The sequence below is a fragment of the Giraffa tippelskirchi genome, chromosome 2, assembly GCF_054371585.1.
Source record: "Giraffa tippelskirchi isolate mGirTip1 chromosome 2, T2T-mGirTip1v1.2.pri, whole genome shotgun sequence".
Classification (NCBI taxonomy): Eukaryota; Metazoa; Chordata; class Mammalia; order Artiodactyla; family Giraffidae; genus Giraffa; species Giraffa tippelskirchi.
Window position 1 is genome coordinate 91,710,495 of NC_137276.1, and position 24,887 is coordinate 91,735,381.

At 40.0% G+C, this 24,887-nt stretch overlaps 1 protein-coding gene across 6 annotated transcripts in view; it reads right to left on the reverse strand.

Moving 5' to 3' along the window:
• Positions 1-24,887, reverse strand: part of PLS1 (plastin 1) — a 141,268-nt gene that overhangs the window by 83,151 nt on the left and 33,230 nt on the right. For 2 of the 6 annotated variants that reach the window (XM_081569561.1, XM_081569564.1), the window contains exon 2: positions 16,660-16,753. The exons of the other annotated variants lie outside the window; for them this stretch is intronic. The gene's annotated coding sequence lies outside the window, so the exon portion shown is untranslated. The remainder of the gene's footprint in view (positions 1-16,659; positions 16,754-24,887) is intronic. 6 annotated transcript variants of the gene reach the window in all.

Consider the following 24,887-nt stretch of genomic DNA (forward strand, 5'->3'; position numbering starts at 1 on the left):
CTATATAGTCCATAGAATTCTCCAGGCCAGAATACTGGAGTGGGTAGTCTTTCCCTCCTCCAGGGGATCTTCCCAACATAGGGATCGAACCCAGGTCTCCCACATTGCAGGTCGATTCTTTACTAGCTGAGCTACAAGGGAAGCCCAAGAATATTGGAGTGGGTAGCCTAACCCTTCTCCAGTGGATCTTCCTGACCCAGGAATCCAACTGGGGTCAACTGCATTGCAGGCGGATTCTTTACCAACTGAGCTATCAGGAAAGCCCTTCAATGAACATAGATGTGCAAATATATCTCTTTGAGGTATAGCTTTAAATTCTTTTCAATATACACCCAGAAGTGGGGTTATTGGATCATATGATAATTCTATTTTTTATTTTTTGAGGAAGCATACTGCTTTCCATAATAGCTCCGTCATCTTACATTCCCACCAGCAGTACACAAAGGTTTCAATTTCACCACACCCATGACAACACTTGTTCCTTTGATATTAGCCATTCTAATGAGTGTGAGGCGATTTTGTGGGTTTAATTTGCATTTCTCTTATGAATAGTAATGTTGAATATCTTTTTATATGCTTATTGGCCACATGGGTATATTCTTTGGGGAACTGTTAATACAAGTACTTTGCTCATTTTTAACAGGGTTATAGGCATACTTCATTTTATTGTGCTTTGCCTTATTGCACTTCACAGATATTGCATTTTTTTTTTTACACATTGAAGGTTTGTGGCAACCCTTCATTGTCAGATGATTGGCAATCTTTAGCAATAGAGTATTTTTAAAATTAATTATATACATTGGGGCATAATGCTATGCACACTTAATAAACTATAGTATAGTATAAACATAACTTTTACATGCACTGAGAAATGAAAAAATTCATATGACTTACTTTGTTGCAATATTTGCTTTCTCATGGTGGTCTGGAACCAAACCCACAATATTTCCAAGGTATGCCTGTACCTTGCAGAAGTTCCCTGTATGTTTTATAGAGGGAAACTTACTTGTATTAGCTATTAAACTTGTATCAGCTATATTATTTGCAAATATTTTCTTCCATTCCATAGTTGCCTTTTCTGATGACTCTTTCCTTTGATACACAGAAGTTTTAAAGTTTGATGTAGTCCCACCTGTCTACTTTTGCTTTTGTTGTCATATTCAAGAAATCATCACCAAATGTAATGTCCTGAAGCTTTTCCTCTACGTATTTTTCTAGGAGTTTTGCAATTTTAGGTATTACTTTTAGGTCTTTGATCCACTTTAATTTCTGTATATTGTATTGAGAGTCCAACTTCATTTTTTCTGCATGTAGATATGCAGTTTTCCTAACACCAGTTATTAAAGAGACTGTCTTCTCCCGGTTGTATAGTCTTGGGACCCTTATCAAAAATCATTTGGCCAGATACACAAGGGTGAATTCCTGGGCTCTTTATACTGGTCCATTGGTCTACATTACAGTACAGTACCATTTTGATGTTATTGTTTTGTAGTAAGTTTTGAAATTGGGAAATGTGAGTCCCACAGCCTTGTCCTCCTTTTTCAAGATTGTCTTCACTACTTAGTACCTACTGAGATCTCATTTGATTTTTTTAACTTTTTTTTCTATTTCTGCAACAACAAAAAAAGCCCTATAACCACTCTTGATCTTTGTTCTCAAATGCAGTAAAATCCTTGGGAAGGGTTTGATCTTTGGGGGTTCTTATGTTTAAGCTCTGTTAGGCAGGACAAAGCAGAGTTTAGTCTTGGGCTGTGGTTCCTCAGCAGGAGATGATTATACTCCTCAGAGGACATCTGGCAATGTCTAGAGACATTTCTGACTCTCATGAGTGAAGAGGTGTTACAGGCATCTGGTGTGTTGAGACCAGAGATGCTGCTAAATACCATACCATGCACAGAAGATCCCCTTGTAACAAAGAGTTATCCAGTCCAAAATTTCCATGGTGCTGAGGCTGAGAAATCATGCTCTAAGGGCTAATAATTCCCCACTATTAATACTGAGGTAAGATGCTTCTGAATATTCTATCCAATACCCTTCTGGACTACTTAAATTTACAAACACTCATTTATATATACATACCTAGGTATATGTATGATTATTTAATGGAGTGATGGCATAGACTTTAAACATTCTTTTAATAGCTACATAAAATAGAAACGGCAAATAAAAACAATGACCTAACATCCTCAACCCATCAGGCTGCCAAAAATAAAACTGATGGAGACACCACATGCTGGAGAGAGTATGAGATCGGTCGCTCTTGCTGTCATATTGCTCTCCAAAGTAGTATATCTAAAAGAGGTGAAGATATGCATATTCTATAACCCACAATTCTACTTCTAGTAATTCATCCCAGAGTAAATCTTGCATAAATAAGTCAAAATATAGGTAAAAGCACACCATTATTTATACTATCAAAAAACTGGAAACAACCTGAATGTCTATCATCAGAAGACTAGATAATTTTAGAATATTCATTTAGTGAAATACTCCACAACAAGTTAAAATGAAGTAGTTATCTGTGTTAATATGAAAAAAACCATGGACACATATGTTAAATGAGAAAGCTGTATACCAGATATTTGTAAGAAGTTTCAAGTACTTTATATTATTAATGAAAAGTATTCATGGAAAAATAGTAAGATGGACAGAAAGAATAACTAACACATGCCAATTTCAGATGACGAAAGGGATTAAATGGGAAAGGGCCTTCAATCATATCATTAGTGTTTTATTTCGTAGAGAAAATAAAGAGCTGATACATACAAATTGCTGACATTTCTTAAATCGGGGTAGAGAAAATGAGCGTATATTATATTATTCTATTCTTCTGCATGCTTTATTTTATAATTAAAAATATTAATGAAAATTTGAACAGAATAATATTACATTAGGGAACATCGACAACCACATGTATACACTGGTCCTGCTTTCCATAGAGCATCTTACTTAATCATCCTCTTTATTTGGTCTTAAGAAAATATAGTAGAAAGCCTGTTTTCAGAGTAAATTATATAGAAACTTCCCTAAGCTAACATTTAAATTTGGAAATAAGAGGAAATGCTTAAGAGTGTCAGGATTTTGTTCTTAAAGTTTAAATAAAAGACATCTGGAATGAAAGGCTAAATGATGAATGGGGGTTATAACAGCAGATCTGTGTGGACACAGGAATGCACAAACATGGAACAGTGTAATTTTTTTTTTACAGTTGATACTATGCACACACTAAGAAAATCTACTGCCAGGCACTTGATATAAATTATCTCTAATCCTTAAAACCACCTCCCAAAGTAGTGGTTACATCTATTTCTACTGATAAAGACTCTCAAGCTCTCTAAGGTTAAGAAACTTGCCAATACCATCCAGCTGGTGAGCACTAACTAGAGTCATATAATTCAAACAAGCATCAAGGTCCATGTTTCCACTGTTCCATATAAGGCTGGGCCCAGGAAGGTATGCTGGACCTGCCCCAGGGTAATATAATCATTCTGCTTACAGAGTTAGTCTGACCCTACCCAACTTCTGCAATCTTGGAAATTTTTACTTAATTCTAGTATCTTAAAAGAACTTTAATAGGCTGATTACAAGTTTTTTTGCTTGTATGTTTTAATGTGACGGATTTTTCCCATAACTCTGTTTATTCAGTTAGTATAAGCATGCCAGGCAAATTTACTAGAGACTTTATTCTTAGCTAGTAATAATGACCTCAACTTTGTGAAAGAAAAAGTAAGCATGAAACTGATTCTTCATAGTGGCCTAAAAGCAAAGACTAAAAAAAACCACCAACATGTCCCATATGCAAGAGAATTAAGTCTTACACATTTTCTAACTCATAAAGCACTTTCACATACGACCTTCAACTCTCATATCAACCCAGTGAGTTAAACAAAACTGAAAATATTATTATCATGATTATATATACATACACATACATACACACACACACACTATAATAGTATTGGGCTGACCAAAAAGTTCACTCAGATTTTTCTGCAATATCTTATGGAAAAAGGTTTTTGGCCAACCCAATATTATGTTTCCTCATATTATTTTATCCTCATTTTACATGAGAATAAAACAGGTAAACAGGTAAGGTAAACCTACACAGCCTAGGTCATCTGCTGGTGTCAAAGATAGTACTATTTTCATTGGGCCTGGGGCCCAGGTCCATGTTCCATGGGGGGTGGGGGGAGGGGAGGGAGGCTCCCGAGGGAGGGAGCTATATATATATATATATATATATATATATATAGTGTTATGACTGATTCACACTGTTGTACCGCAGAACCCAATACAACATTGTAAGGCAATTTTCCTCCAATTAAAAAATAAACCATATTGCCTCTTGCATCATATCTGCTAAGGGTATTATAAAATCCTTCTAATTAACAATATACTTTTTTAAAAAATCACCTTATTCTTTCAAATTTATTTTTACATGGGCTCTAGTGTATATCACATATACATTAAGTACCACTTGAATATATTAGTAAGTTAAAAATGTATACCTTGAAAGTGTTGTGTACACAAAACAAAGTTGTTTTTTTAACTGATGGGAGTAGAACAATGAAAAAAGCCTAGGTTGACCTGAAACTAACCCAACATTGTAAGTCAATTATAGTACATATAAAATAAAAATGTAAAGAAAAAAGAAATAGAAAAAAAGCCTAAAGGCCACTATTCCAACTTTCCACCTCCGCTGGTATAGGTAAAAGGATAATTCTCCCCATTTGCTCCTGCTGGTTAACGACAGCATGTCTTCTATCCTGCAAGACTGAGAACTGAGTCAGAAACTTTTGGAAGGAAAGAAAAAGAAGGAACTATAGAAACCTCAGTGCTAAAGAATGTCATCAGAAAAGGCCGGTAAACTTTTATCATTCTGAAAGCAATTTAGGCCCGGGCACACTGAATATTAGAGATTAAAATCAGCACTTAGAAGAAAAAACAGGCATCAGTCACTCAGTGGAATATGTTCAGGAGTTCAAGATGCATGCGTCTGCAGTGCATGCCTATCAAGTACTGCGCCCTCTTCATCAGCTCGGATCACTTATTACTAGGGTCCTTAGCAATAGGGGCTTTTATAGCATTGACCACTAAAGCAGCAGGAACATGGACTTTTAAACCGCTAGATAAGGCCACACCATTAGCAACATTTGTAGCTATGCAAAGTAACATAATAAGGGTAATCAAATATCATGCTTGGGGTGGTAAGCTGATCTAAACTGGGGATCATAAAGGAATATTATCCCCCTCCTCCACAAGAACACAATTGAACCCTTGGCTTGTTCATTATGAAAGGACTGGCAGGAGGGCACAGCCTTTGTTGGACTCTGGGCATAATACAGGAAAGAGAATTCAATTTGGGCTTCTGAGAAAGCCTTCAAGAGTTGGTGCTTCTTTTTTTTTTTTTTAAGAATTCTGTGGAATTTGTCCATGGCACTCAGTCTCCAGAGTTAATTGGTCATGATGTGTTTCTCTCTCTAAGAAGAGCCAGAGTCACCCTATTCTGTGACGACTACGAATAAACAGTTGACTGCTTCACAGAGCTGAAGAGATAAATCTTAACTTTCTACTTCAGTGTGAGACCTCAGGTCACTGCACAAAGGAAACACACTTAACTTTTTAAAAGCTGGTCTCTCTCAAGAAAACTCAAGCGTCTTTCATTCTCTGGCAATAAGAGCGATGCAAATTGCCAGTGATACCAGTATCTAGGTTTCCTCAACATGTATCATTCAAGAGCGTCTCAGTGTTACAGGGCTGGGAACTGTACATTTTCTGCTTTACTGAGAAAAAGAGCTAAACTAAGGCAGCTACAGACACCAAGACTATGTGGGGTAAAGATTCTTCAGCCACTTTCAGAAACCATTAAAAAGGCTTACTGTGAAAGGCAACCTGTTTTTTTAGAACTTGTACACAGTTTATAGGAAGCCCTTTCTGAAAACCTACAGTCTCTTCTCAAATTCAGTGAAAATAAGCTTTGAAGCAGAAGCGCTATCTCCAAGATTTCAAAATATAGGTGAGCAAAAATAACGATAAAGAATTTATTTCAAATAAGATGTCTTCCTCAGACTCCAGGTGGATGTATATAATCGTGTCATAGCCCTAGCACCTACAATACCCTCTATTGATATTTGTTTTATATATCTGTAGGAATTCTTTAGGGAAAAAAGAGGAGTTTTGCTTCTACATGACTAAACTATAGACTACAAGTGCTGTTTCATCAGGATGAAAGAATCAGGCTTCGAAGCAATAATACATATACATTCTAGATGACACAAAAAGAGAATATTCAGTCATTTTAGCATTTTCCTAAAATTGCATATATCTTTCTAAAGGGAAAATTAACGCCAAAACAAAAATTATGAATTTAATTTTTTATCAAACCCTGAATAAACCAAGACAATCCTTTCTTACCCAACAAGTATTGCTTAAGAAAGAAATAGTTTTTAAGACAGAAAGATTAAGAGAATTAAAAATTATGTGACCCTCACATCATGGTCACCGTGCATTGATTATGCAGTTACCTAGACTCCCAAAGCAAGAATGCACTAAAACCAACAACAACAACAAACATGAGGAGGTTTATCTCAATTTAACAATCACATTTTAAAAAAGCAGCTCTAGAATCTGAGGCTGTATTTTCCTATTAACATAAGGAAAATTTTTGCATACCTGTTTCTACTGGTGTGATCACCTGAGATTTGGACATCCAAGAGAACAATTCAGAAGATTCAAAATTCAGTCACTTAAAACTGTGTCTATTTTCAGATAATCTTCTGTCAAAGTCAGTATCTGACCAAAGAAAACAAGCAACTAACTCCACACTTAGTGTTCTGCCTACTACTATAGATTTTAATCTCAAAAAATAATTGGTCTCAAGTAGAAAGGCCAATTTGCACTGGGTGTGGTTTGGAACTATAAAAAAAAAAAAAACAACAAGAGGCAAAAATGTGAATGTCACCATCTTATCTGTTTGATTATGACTGTACAGCTTAAAATATACCACAATATTCACCATATACATATTTAAGTACATATATATGTCAGACTATTCACCTTCTAGACACTACTAAACAGGTAGAAGAAGGAAGAAGTTCCTGCGACATGGGACTGCCTGCCCTACGAAGTCTTATATGAATTTTATAAATATTCCTTTGCCACTGTAGCTTTCCTTCCCCATGTGAAAAATCATTAAGTAATTATGTATACATTGAGATTCATAAAATGATAAGGAAACTGTGTTAAACTTTAAAAATCAAAACAACAAAACCCTACAGCCTACTGAATTAAAAAAAAAAATAGTCACTGGACTAATTTCAATCAAATGTACAGAATTAGCTTTGAACAGTAAATAGAATTCATTACATAGAATGAAACAGTGTTAAAGCTGGAAAGTGCCCTCAAGGATTATAATTCAACTCCACTTTTTAAGTGAGCGATGGTTTACTCATAAAGTCTATAATACATTTTCACTAAAGGTTAGCTCTCTGAAGACAAAGTCCGAAACACCTTTTATGATGGCCCCATAAAAGTAAAGAATGGAGCAAAACTGCTTCATAAAGTGAAAGAAAAAGTTACGTTACAAGCCAGTTTTTAAAAAAAGAGTTACCTACGGTATGATTCCATTTATATGAAATTTTATAAAATGCAAACTAATCGATGGTAACAGAAGGTAGATCAGTGGTTGCCTGGAACAGGGGATGAAGGAGGGGTGGACTGCAAAGGGACAGGAGGAAACTTTAAGGAGTGATGAAAATGTTCTGCATTGTGATTGTGCTGATGATTTTAAGGGTGTGTGCTGCTGCTGCTAAGTCACCTCAGTCATGTCCGACTCTGTGCGACCCCATAGACGGCAGCCCACCAGGCTCCCCCGTCCCTGGGATTCTCCAGGCAAGAACACTGGAGTGGGTTGCCATTCTCTTCTCCAATGCATGAAAGTGAAAAGTGAAAGTGAAGTCGCTCAGTCGTGTCCGACTCCTAGCGACCCCATGGACTGCAGCCTACCAGGCTCCTCTGGTCATGGGATTTTCCAGTTAAGGGTGTATACTCTGTCACAACACACCAAGGACTTCCCTGGGGGTCCAGCAGTTGGGGATCTGCCTGCTAGTGAGGGGGTTGGGGGAGAGGTATGTGCTTGCATGCTCAGCCGTGTCTACCTCTCTGGGATCCCATGGACTGTAGCCCATCAGGCTCCTCTGTCCATGGAATTTTCCAGGAAGGAATGCTGGAGTGGGTTGCCATTTTCTTCTCCAGGGGATCTTCCCAACCCAGGGATCAAACCCACGCCTCCTGTGTCTCCTGCATTGGCAGTGGTTTCTTTACCATTGTGTCACCTGGGACCCTAGTGCAGGGGACATGGGTTTAATCCCTGGTCCGGGAAGGTTCCACATGCCACAGAGCAGGGCAGATGAGCCCCTATGGCACAACTACTGAAACCAGTGTACTCTAGAGCCTGTGAGCTACAACAAGAGAAGCCACAGCAATGAGAAGCCCACACAACACCTAGAGAGTAGACCCCTGCTCACTGCAACTAGAGAAAGCCTGCTTGCAGCAATGAAGATCCAGCACACCCAAAAAGAAAAAAAGCCCACTTTAAATGGGTACAGCCGATTATACCTAACTTACACTTCAATGATTGCTAAAAATACACATACATATATTTAAATATTTGAAAGGCACCTGTAATGAAGAAAGGCTTTCTCTTGCTCTGTATGGCCACAAGATGGTAGAACTAGATCCATCAAGCAGAAATACCAAGAAACAAATTCCACATCAACATAAGGAAACATATCTTAGCCAAGTGCTCCACAACCAACCTGGGCTGTCTCTGGAACACTGGGGGTCTCTTCACTGGATCTGCTCCAACTTAGGCTCAAAGTATATTTGGGCAGATGATGTTGTTTTGGTGTTTCTTACATAGAAAATTGGATGAAGTGACCATTAAAGGTTCTTGCACTGAAAGTTCCATTATTTCAAGGATGATTATTCATGGATAGATGTTTGTGACCCTGTGGCTGTGGTGTGGAATTCTTCCCACCTCTTGACTAAGCCATTTATTTGACATGTCTGATTTCCCCCAATGACTTTACTTCTCAGGAGAAGTCATTATCTGCCCAACACATCCTTTAAAAAAAAAAAAAAAGGATTCTGTGTATTTATTTTCTGATTTTTGAAAAGAAAACTACAAAATGAAAATATTTGTAAAATAAAAAAATTGAAGTTGGACTCAAGCACACCATTTAGAAACAACTAGAGCCAACGGGTTATGAATTTCCAGTCTTTCATCTACACACATGTGCAAGGATGCACCTTTTTTTTTTTTACAAAGGTGGTATTTTTCAGTGCATAGTTAATTCTATTAAGAAGTTTTCCATATAGTTATTTTTTGAAACATGCCTTTACAGCTTCATAATGGTCCACATTATGACTATATCATGATTTATTTAAGCACTCATGTTGGTTAGGCAAGGTTGTTCCCAATGTTTTACATTTAGAAATAATGTTTTGACATCCTTAAAACAGAGAATGTATAGGGAATAAGAGAACTACAGCCCTGAATCCAACTTTTCTAACATTTTATCCATTTCCTTTTGCTACAAGCAATTTCACTTTACACTCAGCTAAGAAAGTGTTGTGGTAGACAGTTAAAATATGTGGTATGGGGACTGCCACCTTTGCTGACAACAGTTTTTTTCTTGAGTACACTATTATGAACCTCAACTAAAGTTCCAGAGAAAATATAAAATATACTAATTTGTTCTCAATAAAAAAAATATGTAGAAACGGATGTGGTGCTAGGTCATCAATCAGGGTCAAGTGCCTGGTACGGTTTTAACAATTTGTGAGTATTCGAGGCAAAGGGGTTGTTTGAACCCTTAGAATATTCAATAAATGTTGAGAAATAATCTGACTCAAAGTTTCTTTTTAACTCAAACTATCAAATAAAGCAAGAATATTTAGAGAAGAATTTACCGTTTTGTGCTTAAATGCACATTCAGGGCAGGAGAGATTTTTTAAATCTCTGTAAACCCACATGGGGCTTCAGGTGGCTCAGGGATAAAGAACCTTCCTCCCAATGCAGGAGATAAGAGTTTGATCCCTGGGTTGGGAAGATCCTCTAGAAAAGGGAATGGCAACCCACTCCAGTATTCTTGCCTGGAGAATTCCATGGATAGAGGAGCTTGGCGTGCTACAGTATATGGGGTTGCAAAGAGTCGGACACAAATTAGCAACTAAACAACAACAACAAACCCACATACATTTGCTTGGGAATTTGTTCAAAGGAAGTATTTTCACCATAATTATAAGAATTTTTCTCTATTTTAAAAACAGTTCATTTCTCAAACTTCTAAAGCATCAGGGTAGTGATTATCCTTGACAGTAGTAACCACTAAAAGGGAGCAGGAGGGTTTCTGGGGTGCTGGTAACAATTCTGGTTTCTTGATATAGATGCTGATTTCATGGGAGCATCATTTTGTAAAAATTTATCGTTACAAATTTACCATATTTATATTTTTCTGCACACATACTATACATTATTGAATATTCAAAAACAGATCCTCTTTTTAGTCTATTCCCTTATCCCCAATATACTGCTAGGTACTGACCAAATGGCACCCCACTCCAGTACTCTTGCCTGGAAGATCCCATGGACGGAGGAGCCTGGTGAGCTGCAGTCCATGGGGTCGCTAAGAGTCGGACACGACAGAGCGATTTCACTTTCACTTTTCCCTTTCATGCACTGGAGAAGGAAATGGCAACCCATTCCAGTGTTCTTGCCTGGAGAATCCCAGGGACGGGGGAGCCTGGTGGGCTGCCGTCTATGGGGTCGCATAGAGTCGGACACGACTGAAGGGACTTAGCAGCAGCAGCAACTGACCAAATATGATTTAATATATTCAGTAAAGGAGATTTGGAAACTTCATCTCTAACAATCCCAGTTTTCCTCACCTACTCTTGACATTCTTAGCAATGTTCTCTTTGTTAACAACATTGTAAGGAAACAATAAGTACACACATCTTGCAGAATTGGGGTGTACAGACAATACAATTGCAATTGTTTAAGTTCTACTTCTTCAAATCCATAAGTAGTTTTGGGTACCGACTATGTCCAAGATATGATGGGCTTCTTCAGTGTTGAACAGGAACTTATGGAGGAAGACATCAGAGAAGAACTCAAAAAGAGCCTTCGAGAGACTGGGAGATAACATGGATTCTTTTTATCGTTTGAATTCAGCAACTGGGAAAAATGAGTAGATATACTTTTCAGCACCTTGGAAAGGGTTTCTTAGAATGAGTAGGTATCAAAATTTGCCATAAATATGTACTATTACAGATAAATGGGCAAAAAGCTAGAAGGGCAGACTAGGAAATCAGAACGGTACAATCAAAACTGCAGAAGCCTGAGAGTGAGTTGCATCAGTGGCCAAATGAAAGCCAATATCCTGGATGAATGTCTATGCCTATTTCACATCATCACCATTTTTTCTGACTCTAAATGACCAGAAAAGCAGGCACTCTGGGCATTACCTCCTCTGTAACACATAGAGATAAGTGATGCTGCAGCTCTGCTTGATTGGACAAAAGTCCTGAAACATCCTTTCCCAAATTACTTGCTTTAGAATCTGACCTTGAGATGATTTCAATTGAGAAAACGATCCAGTTCAATCACATTTTCTCCTATGCATCAACATTAATGCCTGAAGCCCCGGTGTCAATGACAACTCCTACTGTCTTATTTGTCAAACAAAGGCAGACAATACGTCTGTGACAGGCAGAATAATACTCCCCCAAAGAGGCCCATCATTAGTAGTAAAGAACCCACCTGCCAATGCAAGAGACATAAGAGACTTGGGTTTGAGTCTGGGTTGGGGAGACCACTTGGAGGAGGGCATGGCAACCCACTCCAATATTCTTGTCTGGAGAATCCCACGGACAAAGGATTCTGGCGGGCTATGGTCCATATGGTGGCAAAGAGTCAGACACAACTGAAGCGACTGAGCACACACACAAAGAGGCCACGCCCTAATCCCCAGGACCTGTGAACTTGTTATCCTACATGGCAACATGTAACTCAGCAGAAGTGACTAAGGATATGCATGGGTCTTGGGAAAGGGTTGAGTATCTTGGATTATGTAGATAGGGCCAATCTAATCACCTGAACCATTAAGAGCAGAGAACTTTCCCCTGCTGGGCTGAGAGAAGAAATAGGAAGAGGTGGGACAACTTCAGTGAGTGAGAGGGGCAGCTGCCAGCTTTGAAAATGGAGGAAACAGATCACAGCCGAGGAATGCAGGTGGCTTCTGGAAGCTGGGAATGGCCTTCAGTTTACATCCTGTAGGAAAACTGGGCTCTCAGGCTCACCACCTCAAGAAACTGAATTCTGCCAATACTCGGAATGAGCCATGGAAAGGATCTTCCTCTAGGGCCTCCACAGAGGGACACAGTGTCTCCTGATGACTCTTGGATTTTAGCCCAATGAAACCCATGCTGGACTTCTGACCTACAGAACTATAAGATAATAAATCTGTGTTGTTTAAACTACTGAATGGGTGGTATTCTGTTACAAGAGCAACAGAAAACTAAAACAAGCTTCGACAGTGTTGCTGTTATCACCTAGGCCTTGGATTGTCCACAAGAGAGAACAGTCAGCATTTGGGGGAAGCGGAGGGAAAGGAAGAGTATATTTGGGGATGGGGCCAACATCAGCTTTACAATTCTCCTAAAATTTTCCCTCCAGTAGGATATACACACCCACATACTGGAAGTCAAATATTCATATTAGCCACTTAAGGAGAAAAACATGACAAAAATTCAAATATTCAATATTCAGCCAATAATGGTGAACAGAAATGCCTGTTTGAATCCTTCTGGAGCTTGGAGATCCCTGCAGTAAACATTAAGTGCTACCCAGCAATTCAACATGGTAGTTCTCATCAGCAGTCACAGGAACAACCAGCGGAGCTTATAGTAAATGCAGATTCCTAGATCTCATCTCCAGAGATACTTATTCCAAAGTTTTCGAGTAGGGCCCAGTAATCCGGATAGAATCAAAATGAAGAATTTCTGAATTTTGTCATCTAACAAATGACTAATGTTGCTGAAACATTATCCACTTCTCCCACCAGCCACTGGAGGCCTCTGCTATTCTGACCAAAGCCCAAAATGCAATTCATATTGGGAGTTAGCCCAGGAGCTGGCCCATCTAGTAGACAAGAAGGCCAAGGGTATAACTTTGATATAAACAAATCTGGATTTGATTCTGCTTTAACTTCTTCGGGAGGGAGTGTTTTGAGTGTTTGGGGAAAGTCACTTAAGTTCTCTGTGTCTCAGTTGTCTAATTTGTACAAAGGGAATGATCTACCTACTCACAGGGTTGTGGCAACAGGTTGAACACAGTTCTTGGGAACAAACAACTATTCAGTTCGTGTGATTTTAACACCACCATAATTCCATTTCCAGATGAAGCCAAAGCAAAATATTTATAAGCAGAGGTAGTTCAAATTTTTTAGCAATTTTCATTCCTGGAACAGTATCTAGAAAGATTAAATATTTAATGGAAACAAGCTTCCCTTTTAGACTGGCTGTGTTTACAAGAGGTTATGTTGTAGGGAAAATAAACGGAATCATAATCTCTCTATCTCGTTGAGGTTGTATATACCCAAGGAGGCATAATTTCATACCAAGCCTCTAGAAAGGTGGGATGAAGCCAAAAGACATCTTCCCCAAGTACAAGCATTTGTCTCTCTTTTTTTCAGGCTTCCCAGGTGGCACAGCAGGTACAAAATCTGCCTGCTAATTCAGGAGATGCAGGTTCAATCCCTGGGTCAGGAAGATCTTCTGGAGAAAGAAATGGCAACCCACTCCAGTATTCTTGCCTGGAAAATCCCAAGAATAAGGGAGCCTGGCGGGCCACAGTCCATGGGGTTACAAATAGTCAGACACGTTTTAGTGACTAAGGACGCATGCACACGTCTCTGTTTTCAACCTTAGAACATGAACTGCTGACTCTATGCATTGTTGAGAGCAGTTTTGGTTATCACTGAACATTTAGTGGCCGATTTGAAGACTGCGGAGAGTGAAAATGAATTTCCTGCTCAAGGTTACAGAACAAGTTATAGAATTTCAACTGCCAGGTGAATGTGAAGGACATAAATAATCATGTCACTGAACGATACACATGTTTCAATAACATGAAAATGAATAGACGTAAATAGGAAGCAAACAGCTCAGCACCATTGAGTCTATGCAGATGACCAATGATTCTACCATAGTCAATTGGCCTGGAGTTGGGATCACAACTACAAAAATAAATCAGACTAAAAACTAAATTAATAAAATACAAAATAAATGATCTAACTGTAAAGAATGACGCTGGAAGCAACAGAAGGCCTATTTATTACTTTCCTTTTGTATCTTTTAGTGTTTTTTCCTCTCTGCTTGTGTATATTCCTTCATCATTCCCTTTCCACTCTTTTTTCCTTTATAGAAAAGGTAGGGAGAATTAACAGATAACAAAGGGGCATCTGAGGATTTCCCTGGCAGTCCAGTGGCTAAGACTCCTCACTTCCATGCAGGGGACCTGGGTTCGAGCCCTGGTCAGGGAACTAGATCCCACATGCCACAACTAAAGATCCCATGTGGCACAAGTAAGACCCAGCATGGCCAAATAAATAAACAAGTAAATGGCTTCCCAGGTGGCTCGGTAGTGAAGAATCCGCCTGCCAATGCAGGAGACGTGAGTATGATCCCTGGGTGGAAAAGATCTCCTGGAGAAGAGAATGGCAACCCACTCCAGTATTCTTGCCTGGGAAATCTCACGGACAGAGGAGCCTGGTGGGCTACAGTCCATGGAGTTGCAAAGAGTCAGACACTACTGAGCACCCATGCACACACACAAACAAATATTTTTAAAAGCTTTCAGATCTCTACAAAAAGTAAAGGGGCATCTGAAGAAAATCCTCCTGTTTGCATCTGCTGGTCCTTCTCAGACTACAGTCCTCCACAGAGTGTGCTTAGTCGCTCAGTTGTGTCCAACTCTTTTGAGGCCCCAGGCTTCTCTGTTCATGGAATTTCTCAGGCAAGAATATTGAAGTGGGCTCCCATTTCTTTCTCCAAGGGATCTTTCTGATTCATGGATGGAACTCGTGTCTCTTAGTTGGCAGGCCGATTCTTGACCACTGAGCCATCAGGAAAGCCCCAGTCCTCCACAGAGGGCAGGATTAACTGTTGGGGAAACCCACGTACGGCGTCTTTGTTTCCGTGAGGGCCAATTGTTAAAGCAGGACTTGTGGCCTCTTTCTCTGTGCTTTTTTATCATGCTCCTCTGAAGAAGGAAAAATGATTTCTCTTATTCATGAGAAGATAAGTGTCTTGGGTCCCCTGAACCTCCTTGCTCCACTGCAATGATTCTCAAACTTTAATTGCAACAGAATCATAAGGAGGGCTAGGTAAAACACACACTCTTGGGCCCTACTTCCCGGAGTCTCTGACCTAGTTTGTTTAAGTTGGAGACCACAAAACTGCATTTCTAACAACTTTTAGGTAATGATGAGGCTAGTCACCTAAGGACAACACTTTGAGAACCACTGCTATAGTGAACAGGGCTAAAGTGTTCCACGTCACTGTCCTCATGTGGCTTGCCCCTTCTCTCTTTAGCCAGAGTTTGTCCTCAGGACTCTGACTCTCCTCTGCCTCCACATGATAAGCAACCCAGAGGCCTTTTCAGTAGGTGTGCCTGGAATGGAGTGGCTAGAAGTTAAAATTCTGGAAGGAAAGGTATGAGGAAAACCATTTGGCCCCAGGCCCAGACTGTCATCCTGATGTAGCTCCACCAGGGATAACTCTATATAAGAGGCCTCTATCAGTTTCTCAATCAGCTCTGAGAACAAAGAGAAGAGTCTGAACTATCAGCTTCCTCAATCCAAGAGCATCCAGGATAACAATCTTGGGAATGACAGGGAATATGATGAGGAATTCCAAAGGCTGTAGCCTCAATCTGGAAGCAGAGTGACCCTGTCTTGTCTGAGTCATAATGCTGAAGCCATATCACATCAACTGTGTATATAATAAATAAAGGAATAACATTCCTGTGAGCTTCTCTGGTGGCTCAGACGTTAAAGAATCTGCCTGGGTTCAATCCCTGGGTTGGGAAGATCTCCTGGAGAAGGGAATGGCTACCCACTCCAGTATTCTTGCCTGGAGAATCCCATGGACAGAGAAGCCTGGTGGGCTACAGTCCATGGGGTCTGAAAGAGTCAGACACAACTGAGCAACTAACACTTAAACATATGTTCCTGCTCTTGGAGAACACGGAGTTGTCACCCAAGTGGTGTAGATGGAGACAAGAAGATACAAGACCTTCATGAAATTCAGCCTAGATTACTTCTCTGGGTCATTGATCAACAACCATCCAGACCAGGTTGGCTGGCTTAACAACGTCCTCCTCACCCACAGCTAAGCCAAGCCCTTGAGCTGTTCTTTAGCTCCCTGGACATCTCTCAGCCACCCTATCAAGCCTTGCTCCATCCTTGGGCCTGGCAGCTCCGCTCTGTGCCATGTTTTGTCTGCCTTCCCAGATCCTGCAGAGATGCATTTGCGTCTCAGTTCTCAGAAGGCAGCCTGGTTTCAAACCCTGTGGTGTAACCAGCCTTGCCCCACCTCTGTTCAGTTGCACTCAGCTCCTGAAGTCCCCAGCTGGGTTCAACATCCCCATTCCCTTCTTCTCCAGGAGGGAAATCTGGATTCTGGAAATCTGGAAGCACAAGGTTTTCCTTTAGATGAGCAGAAAAATTACAACACAACCTTGTCAGCCAAACAAAACAGAGGGAAGAGGGTGAAACTCAAGCCAGGTCTTCCATTCTACGGCTTCCGCACTCTGGTGCACTCATCTCAGGACTCTCAGAACATTTTCACCAAACTGAGAGGCCCCTCCTGGCTGCCAAAGGGTACCATGGGCCAAATCCTGCCTGGACATGTGTCCTCTGTGGCTCACTGAGTGTTTGTTAAATTTTGGAGCAAATATATAAAAATGAGAAGATTAACATAAAATTCAGATTTCTATTTTCTCTTTTCAGATCAGAACAACTGGCAATAGTGAGCCCACATTTTCACATGGTAACACTGAACTAGGCCAGTGACAATCATGCCCTTTAGACAAGGGGTAAAGTTCACCATCAGTCTTACACCCCCTACCATCCCCGTTCTCCCACAGCCTTTCTCCCACAGAACATACACGAACCAACAGTGACTAAGCACAAGCTCTACCACCTGCCGCTGTTAACTTCCTCAGATACCCCTGAGGAAGGGATATTCAAATCAAATCACTATGATCATGAGAGAAAGAAACATTATTTTTTTCTCTTCACTTGGTGGTTGCTTCCATTCTCAGTCATGAAGCCGTAATTATAGGAATTATGAACAAATGGGCAAGTGCTTACTCCAAAGTGGCCCAGACTCACAAAGGGTGAGGAGAGAGAGAGGGGGGAAAAGACTCAAAATAAAAAGGCATTCCCAGGACTTCCCCACTCCCGGTGCAGGGGGCCTGGGTTCAATCCCTGATCAGGAAACTAGATTCCATATGCCAAAACTAAGACTTGGGGCAGTCAAATATGTTTTTAAAAGGCAATCCCTCTTCCAACATCTCAAGCTCTTTAAAAGATAGAGGTGGGAGGAGGGTTCTGGAAGGGGAACACATGTACACCCATGGTGGATTCATGTCAATGTATGGCAAAACAAATACAATACTGTAAAGTTAAAAAATAGATAAATAAACTAATTTTAAAAAAAAAGAAAAAGAAAAAGATGAGGACTCAGAAGGAAAAAGTAGCTATATCCTGTATTGTTACAAGACAAAATATCCACAATCTGAAGTCACCAGATATAGAACTTTACGGTCCACTTACTTATAAATTATATATAAAGCAAATTAAAGTTTGTTTTCAGAAAGACTCTGTCACCTGCTGGCCCTTTTTATTTAGCAATAAGCTAGATCACAGAAAAACTTAGAGAATTATTAATTAAGAAACAATCACTGTGCAATAAAAGTGTACAAAGATCTTTCCTTGTCTCAAATCACCTGTTACTGGCATGCACCCCGAGCTGGCTGAAAGCATTGCTATGCTACCACCAAATGACTGCAGTGCCATAGCCAGAGACTCACCCCAGAGGGGTACAAGTTAGGGCACCTTTGGAATTCCTGGTCTTTGACCATAAGATTAGATGCATGAGCCAGTGTCAAGGTAAATATTTGATTTCCATAATGCTTCCTGCTCTTTCTCACCTCTCTCCCTCTAAGGCCAGCACTTGAATGGGAAAATATAATGTGTCCAGCCCTACTTCTCAGAAACTTCCCAGGACAAGAATAGATTTTATAGTCTTTTTCTTCCCGGTTCAACATAAAGCTGGTCCAAAAGTAAATGAGGGAAATGGTCAATGGTCCACTAGGAATCTTTCACAGGTTATGTTCCCTTGAGACCTAACCTTTTCTACTGATCCAACTTCAGGAGCAATGAAAGTAGGACTAAGGCTGTATCTACAGTGGAATGGGCCACCGGAATGACTAGCAATGATCACTTTGGAATATGATTTGCAGGTTACAAAGTGCTTCCATCTACAGTGTCACAAACAAGAGAGTATTTTATAAATGTATATACAAATATAAAGTATCCAAACTATGATATTTGAGGCCGACATAATGCACCATACTATTGTAAATCCAACCCCGCCCTGATTCTCAGTGATAATTCAGGAAAGAGAAAGTTCTCAGCACACTGAGAGTCGAAGTTGATTATCTTCGCTCATGGACAGAAACAAATTAAAATTAAATTAGTGAAAAACTATTAGAATACTTGCTTCCTAAATGTTTCCTTTTGTAATCATATGCTTGCTTCTCAGAAAAAAATAATTTTTAGTCTTTATTGACCACTTCTATTTTCTTATATAAAACTTAAAGACAAAGTTTAACTACTTTCATGCATATATTTCAGTATGCAGGAAGTTGTAATTTATGACTAGGATCCCTGACTCTGGAGTCAAAATTCTTAAGAATATAGACTCTGCTTCCTATGAACTACATCACGTTGGGTGAGTCATTCTGAGTTTTGGTCTGCATAGCCAAAAAATGAAGATGATGATGATATTTTCAACTTCAGAGAGTTCTGGGAAGGATTAATTAAAATAAACAGCAAAGTGCTTAGAAAAGGGTCTGATGTACGGTAAAGTACCCAGTAGCTATCAGCTATTATTTTACATATTGGTGATTCATGGTTTTCATAGCATTAGTGGAATGTGGAACCCTATACCAAGGGTCACAGGTGTGGAGCCCTGTACCAAGGTCACAGGATAAAAAATCTCAGGAATTGACCAAACCCCATAGTAATTGTTGCCACGAGCCTCCAGATTTAAACTGGCCAATTTGCTGATCCCATATTAGGTAAAATACCCACCTATTATCCACCCTATAGCATCCTAACCAATTACCTAATGTCACCATTCCAGTAGGAATTTTCTCTGTCTTGAGACTATAAAAATTGGCTGCTACCCTGTGAAAGGGTTTGGCTCTCCCTCGAGAGAGTGACTTCCACTCTAATAAACTTCATTCTCCTTCCATTCTGCCTCATGTCTGGAAATTCTTTACCAACCCAGACACTGACCACAACAGTCCTCAAAAGTAATACAGTTGTGAACACACTTGTATATTATGTGTACATGTATGTGTATATAGAAAAATCATTTCAATTTGCAGAAATGATATTTTCTGCAAATATCAGAAAATTGTTATTGGAAAGTCTCCCAGTGACTGATGGGGGACTTGTTTATTAAGTAAAGGCCTGGATGAAGTTAATTATCTTTAAACACTGAACTTGAATAATGTAAGTAATCACTAAGGTAGTTCACTATCTATTTGTGAGAAAAAATTCATACAGAGCTTTATAACTAAATTCAAATACTTATATGGATTCTTTATTAGAGATTTGTTTAAAAAAAAAAAAAGAAGAAGAAGAAAAGCTAGTTCTAGACCAGGGATCAACAAACTCAGACAGAAGGCCAAATCTGGCCAACTGCCTATTTGTATACTACCTGTGAACTAAGAATGGTTTTTACATTTTTAAATAGTTTTTTTTAAAAAAATCAAAAGAACAGGGACTTCCTTGCTGGTCCAGCGGCTAAGACTCTGCACTCCCAATGCAAGGGGCCCAAGTTCAACCCCTGGTCAGGAACCCAGATCCCACATGCCTCAATGAAAAGCCTGCATGCAGCAATTAAGATCCAGTGCAATCAAATAAATACATAATTTTTTCAAAAAAATCAAAAGTATAATAGTTTGTGACATGTGACAGTAAGAAATCAAAATGTGAGTGCCCACAAATAAAGTTCACTGGAACACAGACAAGCTCATTCACTTACATATTGTCTACCACAGCTTTTGTGCAGAATTAGGTAGTCGAGACAGAGACCATAACCCAGATAAATACTTATTATCTGTCCCTTTACAGACAGAGTTTGCCAACCTTTGGTCTAGACTGCTGTTTCTACGAGGGCAGAGGCTGTAGGGCCTAGCTCGGTGCCTGGCCCAGACTGTGTTCAGTAAACACTTGATGAGTGAACATGGCATCAACATAAAGAGCCTGAGGTGGGGCTCCTCCTATGTGCTAAAGAGCTGTTCTCAGAGAGCCATTTTCAGATGGAGAACAAGAGAGAGCTGCTCCAATCTCTGCAGCCCGGCTAGGGTCTTTTTTTTTTTTTTTGCTGGCTTTTTGTTTTAAAAATGTTTATTGCACAGAATTCAAGGAATTCCCAAGTGCACTTAAATTTTTTTTCTTTTTAAATCAACATGCTTTTTAAAGTTACAATTTGTTGTGCACGGTGATACCTTTCCCCGGAATAGCCCCAGCCTGAGGACTCCCTTTTAATAAGGAATTTTTTTTTAACTTTTTAAAATTTATTTATTCTTTATTTTTGGCTATGCTGGGTCTTCAATGCTGCATGGGCTTTTCTCTTGTTGCAGAGCACGGGCTCTAGGATGCACAAGCTTCAGTAGTTGTGGAAGGTGAGCTTCAGTAGTTGCAGTTCCTGGGTTCTAGAGCACAGGCCCACCAGTTGTGGCACACGGGCTTAGCTGCTCCACAGCATGCAGGATCTTCCCTCATCAGATATCGAACCCGTGTTTCCTGCACTGGCAGGCAGATTCTTTACCACTGAGCCACCAGGGAAGCCTGAGGAAATTTTTACAGACATGAATAAGTTAAAACCACCGAGTTTTCTAGATCCTCTTAAACATTACCCCCAAGGATCAGCTAGGGTCTTTTGATATCCTAGCTAATTCTAGCATTAGAATTTTAGGCTACAATGGAGAATGGGGAAAGGGTAGATCATAGTGAAAGTGAAAGTGTTGGTCACTCAGTCGTGTCTGACTCTTTGTGACCCCATGGACTGTAGCCCACCAGGCTCCTCTGTCCATGGAATTTTCCAGACAAGAATACTGGAGTGGGTTGCCATTCCCTTCTCCAGGGGATCTTCCTGACCCAGGAATTGAACCTGGGTCTCCTGCATTGCAGGCAGATTCTTAACCATCTGAGCCAGCTAATTCTAGTGGTAGAATTTTAGGCCACAATGGAATATGGGGAAAGGGCAGATCATAAGGACAAAGTAAATAGGAATTATGTATTTACTGGCAGTATATTTTTTAACAAAAAATGGCATCACAAAAGCACAACCAAAGAGAATTAATTTGGAAAAAAAAAAAAAAATCTATGGCCTCAGGCCTTAGCTCACCAAAAGCCTTATTTCTAGACACAGATGCTAAAGAGGTCTGCAAAGTCTTAAGTTGCATATATACAAGTATGGGTCCAAATCACAGTAAATATTGGGTCTCGTTCTAATTCGTGCTAGTTAAGACAACAGAGTGCCACCTTCAACCTAAGGAGGCTCTTTGTAAGATAGTTTAGTGACGATCCCGTTTCTAGAAGAGATCTATCAGTATGGTGATGGGTCTAATCTAGGCACCATATCAACAAGACAAATTGATAAAACTGCAAAGTATTTACCAAGGAGATGAAATCACAGTCCTCAGTCTAAATTAATCTAATTCATGAAAAACATTTGGGACACCTCACCAAATACAAGCTTTAATCATCAGCACCATCACTTGAAGAATTACATTATGAAAGAAGTACACTTTAATGATATCCCCTTAGAAGATGCAGCCTTATTACTTATTACTAGAAGCCTGCATTACTAGATGCAGCCTTATTACTAGCCTATTACTAGAAGATACTAGCCAAATGGTATCAAGTCACCAATTGGCCATACCTAAGTTATCTGGCAATTATCACTATCCTAATAAACTCTTCACTCTTTACTAGAGGTTCTCCCTCAATCCCCCAACTAACCAGTTCTCTTATTCTAAAGTGGTGAAGCAAAGACATGTTCATAGAATAGCCATGTGCTGCCCCTCACTTCCAGCAGGGCCATGTGATTAGTTCCAGCCAATGGGCTATGAGTAGAAGTGATTTGTGTCCCTCTAGGCCAAAGCATGGGCTTCCCTGGTAGCTCAGGGGTAAAGAATCTGCCTGCAATGGAGGAGCCACAGGAGGTGTGGGTTTGATCTCTGAGTCAGAAAGATCTCTTGGAGGAGGAAATGGCAATCCACTCCAGCATTCTTGACTGGAGAATCCCATGGACAGAGGAGCCTGGTAGGTTGCAGTCTGTAGGGTCGCAAAGAGTTGGACACAACTGAAGTGACTTAGCATGCATGCACAGGACAAAGCCTTTCATAGCCATGTGATCCTCTAGCTCCCCTTTTCCTGCTGCAACAACCTAGAAGTCCCATGTCAAAAGAGCAAAATCACAAAAATTACAGCAGCCTGGATCTCTGAGTCACTGAATGAAGAACAGCTGCCCTGGAGGAGAGCCAATGCATACTGGCATTTATGTGAACAAGAAATCAGTGGAAGTATCAGGGTTGATTTGTTCCTATAACATAGCCTACTCCATCTTGACGTATACAGAAAGGCTGAGCAGAAAGAAGCCCTGTATCCTGTGATCAACCAACCTGAGGCATTTACAAGGATTAAGTAGGGAAATTTTCCAAACCTTCCTCAGGTAGGTATGTGTGCAACTTCATTATTTCACTTCAAGCACGTTCACAGATTATTGCCACACCTACTCCTATTTCAAACATCAGTATTTACAACCAAATCACCTTTATTAATAAAACTTATTCCCATATGGAGAACAGTGTGGAGATTCCTTAAAAAACTGGGAATAGAACTGCCATATGACCCAGCAATCCCACTGCTGGGCATATACACCGAGGAAACCAGAATTGAAAGAGACGCGTGTACCCCAATGTTCATCGCAGCACTGTTTACAATAGCCAGGACATGGAAGCAACCTAGATGTCCATCAGCAGACGAATGGATAAGGAAGCTGTGGTACATATACACAATGGAATATTACTCAGCCATTAAAAAAAATACATTTGAATCGGTTCTACTGAGATGGATGAAACTGGAGCCCATTATACAGAGTGAAGTAAGCCAGAAAGAAAAACAACAATACAGTATACTAATGCATATATATGGAATTTGAAAGATGGTAACGATAACCCTATATGCGAGACAGAATAAGAGACACAGATGCATGGAACAATTTTACGGACTCTGAGGGAGAAGGTGAGGGTGGGACGTTCTGGGAGAATAGCATTGAAACATGTATATTATCATATGTGAAACAGAACACCATTCCATGTTCGATGCATGTGACAAGGGCTCAGGGCCGGGGCAATGGGATGATCCAGAAGGATGGGATGGGGAGGGAGGTGGGTGGGGGGTCCAGGAAGGGGAACACATGTAAACCCATGGCTGATTCATGTCAATGTATGGCAAAAACTATTACAATATTGTAAAGTAATTAGCCCCCAACTAAAATAAATAAATTTATAAAAAAAAAAAAAACTTATTAATAAAACTTAAGATCTTACTGAGACACACACCAAGCAATGTACCTTGAGTGATGTTCACTGAACAATGTAACTAACCACTGACAAACCTTAGCTGAATACGTTGTTCTCCCACATGGCTCATGTCCTACTTTACGACTCTTCATTTTCAGAGGACACATGTAGCAGTGGGGTTACACTCCATGGACAAGATGGTAGAGAGCTTTGAGCAGAGCTGGCCCAGTTCTCTTTTGTTAGCAGTCAACAAGTAAGCTGTTCATTGGACACACTGATGTTGGTGGGGCTTTGAACTCAGAGAGATGCTATCTCCTCCATTTGGCAGTAAAAATATCCACTAAGATAAGGACTCAATACTGTGTCCTTTGATACATGCTTGATTTAAAACCACGGGAAAATCTGGAGCCTGGCCTGGCAAACAGTAGTGTATAAACTTCCACAGCCCTGGGCTCAAATCTCAGCTCAACAACTGACAGCTGTGTGAGTCAGGCCAAAAGACAAAGACACAGCCTGTAAGAGCCTCAGTTCCCTGCCCCACTCCACAAGGAATCTGTGAGGATCAACAGAACGAATATAGATGGAAATACTGGCTGCATGTTGGACTGCTGCTGCCTCAGAACTGTGGGATTGTTTTTTTAAATGCCTCAGAACTGTGGAATTCTTTTTTACAAAAAAAAAGTTTTTGACCCTTCACCATGTGGGATCTTAGTTCACTGACCAGGGATCAAATCTGTGCCCCCTGTAGTGGAAGCATGGAGTCTTAACCACTGGACCACAGGAAATTCCCCAGAACCATAGCATTCTCCTTAAAGCCAATTAAAATTTGTATTTCCTTTATGTTTTATTACAAGCGAAACAACTTTCTCAGGTACATTTAAAGCAGTGAAAAATATACCTTTGGCTTTATCCTTAGAGTAGATGCTGTCTA